The sequence below is a fragment of the Vulpes vulpes genome, chromosome 14 (assembly GCF_048418805.1).
Source record: "Vulpes vulpes isolate BD-2025 chromosome 14, VulVul3, whole genome shotgun sequence".
NCBI lineage: Eukaryota > Metazoa > Chordata > Mammalia > Carnivora > Canidae > Vulpes > Vulpes vulpes.
The window spans coordinates 100,832,727-100,839,402 of NC_132793.1; positions in this window are offsets into that span (position 1 = coordinate 100,832,727).

A 6,676-nucleotide genomic window follows, 5' to 3' on the forward strand; every position below is an offset into this window, starting at 1 on the left:
AACTCCATTTTATGATACTTTCACTTGCTCTTCCTTTGGAAACCATACTGTGGACCAGGGAGCCTCTAAGCAGCAGTCTTGTTTCTGCTTCCTAATTTGTTGCCGTGCTCTTAAAAGCCAGATCACAAAGTTTATTGGAATATAGACATGTGTGTAAAGTAAGAGTAGGTAGGCTCTGAGTGAGACCCTAGCAGCTACTGTAGGTTTTCCTTCTCTTTCTCGGGTCTCATCCTGTCTCACCCCCTCCTCCAGCATATTTCACATTATCTGCTCTATGGCTATAAAGCCAAGGAAAGGCTCACTCAGGCCAGGAGAGAATCTTCCACCCTAGGTCCCTGCCACTCTGCCTTAGGCTCTGAGGACATTTTGAGAGGAGTAAACATGCCTCTGTGGCAGAAGTGCAGCCCAACTTTCAGGAGGGCAGTTTGGGGACAGGAATGAAGGCTGCTTTCAGGAATCTAGCCCAATGAAATAGATTATTTGGGGAACCTGGACAGCTCAGTTGCTTAAGCTTCTGACTTCAGCTCGGGTCATGATATTGGGATCGAGCCCCATGCCGGACTCCTCACTATGTGGGGAGCCTGCTTGTTCCTTGTCCCTCTCCCTGCGCCCCTCCCCCTGCTTGTGCTCTGTCTCTCTCTCAAATAAATAAACAAACAAACAAACAAATAAAATTTTAAAAGAATATTTATGGACCAGGCTCTTTACTGAAGTATGACTTATAATTCAGGAAAGTCAGAAATAGCCTAAATGTTCAGCTACAGATGATTGGTTAAATACATTATGGTTTTCCCATATGATGAAGTATATCCCATCATGAAAAACAAATCATGTTTTCTAACTACTAAATGGACCCATGGGAGAATTAAAAAAACAAAACAAAAACAAAATAAAAAGCCAAAAAGCACAAACCCCAGAGTGGGGAAGTCCTTTCTAAGTATTACACAAAACCTAAAGTCTCAAAAGATTCATAAATTTGATTACAAAAACAAATAAAAATTTCGGCATCGCAAAAACTACAGCAAGCAAAGTCAAAAGAAAAACTTTAAACTAGGAGCAGTGTGTAGAGGGCCGGGGCTGGGGGGATGGTTGTGCAACTCATGACACAGGCAGAGGGATGACTTCTCTAGTATATGAAGAATATCCACAAATTATTATTTTTTAAAAAGATTTTATTTATTTATTTATTCATGAGAGAGAGAGAGAGAGAGAGAGAGAGGCAGAGAGACAAACAGGCTCCATGCAGGAAGCCTGATGTGGGACTCAATCCTGGGACCCTGGGATCACGCCCTGAGCCAAAGGCAGACGCTTAACTGCTGAGCCACCCAGGCGTCCCTCCACAAATTATTTTTAAGTGAATCAGCAATGACTGAAGTAGAAATAGCCAAAGGATATGAAGAAACAGTTCATAGGAAAAGGGGAAATTCAGTTTCTTAAATATGTGAAAAGATGCTCAAAACTCCCTTATAAAGGATAAATGAAAACTTTATCTCCAATGATACTGTTGTTCACTTACCAGAGGAGCAAAGACAACAGGGTTTGGTAACATACTGGGTTTGCAAGTGTGGGAGAGAACAGACACCCTCCCACCTGGCTGGTTGGTGTGTAAACTGATTTAACCTTGACAGAAGGAATTTGGCAATATTTATCAAACATATAAACACACGTCCCCTTTGACTCAGCACTTCCACTTCTGGAGATTTATCCTACAGATATCCTCACATAGAAGTGAAATGGTGAATGCATCAGGCTTTTCACTGCAAAATCATCTGTAGTTGGAATGAACCTAAACATTCAGGATAACGTTCTTGTGTGTCTGTGCAACAAGGAATGTGGGTAGCTATGAAAAAAAAAGAACTAGTGTGCTACCTATAACAATCTCTAAGACACGCTGTTAAGCAACAAAACTAATAAATAAAATTTTAAAAAAGATTTTATTTTGGGGAAGCCCCAATGGCTTAGTGGTTTAGCGCCACCTTCAGCCCAGGGCGTCATCCTGGAGGCCCAGGATCGAGTCCCACATCGGGCTCCCTGTATGGAGCCTGCTTCTCCCTCTGCCTGTGTCTCTGCCTCTCTCTCTCTCTCTCTTTGTTTCTAATAAATAAATAAAATATTTTTTTAAAAAGAAGATTTTATTTATGTATTCATGAGAGACACACAGAGACACAGGCAGAGAAAGAAGCAGGCTCCCTGTGGGGAGCCTGATGTAGGACTCGATCGCAGGACCCCAGGATCACAACCTGAGCCCAAGGCAGATGCTCAACCACTGAGCCACCCAGGTGCCCCAATAAATACATTTTTTAAAAAAGGAAATAAACAGATCAATGTCCAAGTAGATTATCAATTGTATTTTAAGCAGGAGAAAGCACATAATTCACTTTCACATATGTAAATAATGATTCTAAAGCTACACAAGACACTGATAACACCGGTTGTTTTCCAGGAAGGGAATGGGGGAGCTAGCAAACAAGGCAGAAAGCAGATTTTTCCATGTATCCTTTCATTTTTTGGCACGTTGAGCCATGTGAATATGCTGTGTATTCAAAATATAAATAAAAGTGCAAGGCAAAAAGACCAGAGGATTAACAGATTTTGCAATATAAAAATTGTTTAACTTTTCTATATTTGCAGATGAAATGACTTGATGTCTGGGTTTTGCTTGGAAATAATCCAGGCACAGGGGTATGTCAGGGCTGGCTGCTCAATATAGCATGATTTAAAGTAGGGGAAAATCACAAGCAACCTTAATATTCAGTAATTGGGGATTGATTAAATAAATTAAGGTCCTCCGTGTGGACAAAAAAAAATACTATGTCATCATTTTAAAAATAACAAATCATGTTTTGGAAGTAGTAAAAGAATCTGTTTTTGTTTTGTTAATAATCATGGACTGGAAGGACCTTTCTAAGAATTATGCCAAGCCCAAAAGTCACAAAAGGAAAGTAAGTAATTTGACGTGTAAGCAAAAATCTCTGCATTACAAAAACCACTGCAAGCAACATCAAAAGGGAAACTTTATACTGGGGGGAACATCAGCCTTATCTTGATCACTGTCTGGGAGCTCAAAGGTGGGTACACTGGGAGTTTATTATACTGTTCTTATTATGTTGAGTATGTTTTCAAATTTCTGTGATAATTTAAAAATGATTTAAGTATATATGCACTTCTACTTGGCAAAAGACAACTGCCCTGGACTATAATATTTGCAACACATATAACAAAGAATATCAGTAACATTCAAAAAGTTGCTACAAGGTGATTTTTAAAAATAAGGATCTCACAATTCAAAACTGGTGGAAGGGTTAGATTCAAAGACTTGTGGAAGAAGAAACTAAAACAGCCAATTGATACATGAAAAAATGTTCAATCTTAGTCCTATTCAGGAAACCATTTCAAAGCAAGGAGATGTCAGATTTTCCCCAGGATACTGGCAAAGGTTTAGACAATTGACCACACCTAGAGTTGGCCAGGGTGTGAGGGTCGCGTTCCTGGAACGCTTGTGAATTGTTCTGAGTGCTGGAGAAAGTAAAATGGCAAGACCTATTAAACATGTAAGGACATGGGTGGCGCCTGGGTGGCTCAGTCAATTCAGCATCTGACTCTTGGTTTCAGCTCAGATCATGATCTCAAGTCATGAGAAGGAGCCCTGCGTTGGGCTCCACGCTCAGTGGGGAGTTTGCTGAAGATTCTCTCCCTCTGACCCTTCCCCTCCTCTGAAAATAAATTAATAAATCTTTTGAAAAATGCAAGGATGTGTAGGAGGAGGCTTATTGAAGCATTCCTTGTCATAGGAAAAATTAAAAGGCCAAAGGGTCCACAGCATGCCATTTAAACAAATGATTATAAACATCCACAGGAAGCACAGCAGTTAGAATGAGTTAATTCTATATATTTACCTTGGAAAGATGTCCGTGGATATTTTTAAGTAAAAAAAAGAAAAAGAAAAAGCATGTGCTAAAGGAACACACATACTATTGTTCTTCGTAAGAGCTCTTATCTTGGTAAGCACTCTCCTGGGGGTGGTGTCATGAGTGTTGGGATGAGTGGAAAGTCACGTGCCCATTGATTAATCTAAGTGTTCTCAGTGAGGTCAGTTTGCTGCTGCAGGGGGCTGGGGGGAGGGCAAAGAGACTGCCCCTATTTTCTTATACATCTGTGTACTCTTTAAATTGTAGAACAAACATACTATCTTTGTAGCAACCACCACCCCAAACAGTAAAATACTATTTAAAAAAGAAAAGGATACAAAAAAGCCCTGGGGAAGGGGGAGATGGGGGGAGTCAGCCCCCACCCCTGCGTGGGGCCCCTGGGTGCTCCTGATCCCGCTGCAAGCTCTGGAGCAGCTGTGCAGAGCCCTGGCAGGGAGCACCTAATGTCAGGGTGGGGTAGGGACCAGCCCAAGGCAGCTCAGTGAAGGTTCCCTCTCAAGCCCCCTCCTCCAAGCTGGAGTCCCTTGAGGACCAAGGAGTCCCTTCAAGGTCTCCATCTCCCCATGAGTTCATAAAGAGAGTGGGAGTAGGCAGGAGAGGGGTGGGGACTCCTGGGGTCCTCAGCCTCGAAGACCAGCAGCATTCAGTTTCCTCATCTCTCAGGGTCCCTTCCCTCCACACTCCTCCTTCTCCTGGGGGAACAATGTAGCCTAGAACTGAACACCTATTGTGAGCAAGTGATTTAACTCTGAGGCCAACACAGTTCCTGCCCAGGAGCCTCAAACAGTGAAAAGAGAAAGGGTTACAGTTATTCATTCACTCATTTGGTTGGTCAATCAACAGACATTTAAGGAGCACGCACTGCGTGCGTGTGGACACCAAGCGTGGCTCTGTGGACACAGGTGTCACCTGTCCTGGGGGACTTGTGGTCTACTGAGGCAACAGTAGCAGAGATCATAAACTCCAAGGGTGCAGGGGCCAGTCGGTACTGTTTTCCACGGGGCCCCAGTGCCTAGCGTGAGACTTGGCACACTTATCAGATGAATGAAGGAACCAAGTTCCACGTCATTGTTGTGACGACAGCAAGAGGTCTGCTCTGTGCCTGGGAAGGGCAGGAGAGGTGAACAGGGGGAGCTATTTGAATTGAGTCTTGAGGATGGAGTTGAATTAGCCTAGTGGACAGGTGGAGGAAGCTTGTCTGGAGCAGAGGGACCAGCAAAGGCAGGGGGTCAAGTGCATGATGGGGCATCAGGCTGGGGCATCAGGCTGGGGCAGGTGAGGATGGGACATTAGAGCCTTGGATGCCATGCTGAGGATTTTAGACTCTGCTCCTAGGGGATGCTGAGTCTCTGATGAATTTTGAGAGAAAAACCCTACTGGAGATAGATTTGCCTTTTAGAGCACGCTCCTGGAGACAGTTTGGGTCCCCTTTGGAGGGGAGTCAGGTGGGAGGCAGGGAGCCTGGTGGGAGGGGGCCAGGCTTTCCAGAGGTGGAGGAACTCAGTGGACGAGGGAGGAGGGAGGGCTTTGCCTTCACCGAGGGGGCAGTCTGAGGATATTGAGGAGGCTTGGTAACCAGGAGCTGCAGGCTTGAAGAGGTAGATTTTCCAAGAAGGAAGGAAGGTGAACCCGTTGGCTACTGGAGCTGGGATTCTTGTATTATTATTCCTCCTTGCTGTTGTTTTCAAGAATTCAGTTTGGGTTTTATTATAAAATTGATTAAAAACACATTGTTGGAAATAAAGGAGGACAAAGAGCAGCTTTGAGAGCAAACTGCCTTGGCTCAGGCAGGAAGCAGGAAAGGATTTTGATGTGAAGCTGGGCCCAGCAGGGTCCTGGACCGCAGAAGGGACAGATTGGACCCAGAGCACAGTGGGAGGGACAGAGGTCCCGAGCCCGGGTGAGAAGGACAGGCATGCAGGGTAGGAAGGCAGTGAGCCCTGAACCCCTTGGTGGGCTCCCACTCTAGTGCTCTCTCAGCACCCCAGTCCAGGGAGTCTCCTCAGGGCAGGAGAGGGCAGGGCAGGGCAGGATGCTCAGTAGGAGGCCAGCTTTGCAGTCAGACACATGGCCTCCTTTCAGGGTCTGACGCATACAAGTGAGTTAACTGACTTTGAGTGGTTACTTACCCTGGAGCCTTCACCTTCCTCATCTGTGAAATGGGCATAGTCCCTTGTGGGGCTGTTGTGAAAACTATATGAGAAACAGTGTGCCCAGAGCATTTGAAACCCTCACTGATGACTCCACCATGGAAGTGTCCATCTTTGACCAGCTCTGCAAGGTGTAAACTTGCACCTCTGGCCATGCACCTTCCTGGGCCTCTTTCCCCAGCAATGGTCAGCCCTGGAGGGGGGGTTCCCCATCTGCCCCTGTGACCATCCCTCCTACCTCCTTTCCCAGACCCCCCCTGTCTCCTGAAAGTGCCCTTTCCTGTGCCCCCCTCCTGGACCCCAGCTCTCCCATCCCTCTGAGAGCTCCAGATCCTCTGCCCACCTCCCACCTGCATCTTGTCTATCCTTTGCCCTCTGCAGGCCTTCCTGTGCCCTCCCTGCCTGAACCCACCCGAGGTCACTGGGCAGCCCCGCTCTGTGGCTCTCCCTCTGTTCGTCCCCCTGCCAGTTTGTGAACCTCCTTTCCCACTGCCCTGTGCAGTGGAAGACTCTGTAATATGCTGGTTTTCACCTCCACTGTTTTGGTTTCCTAGGGTTTCAGTAACAAATGACCACAAACTGGGTGGCCCAAAACCA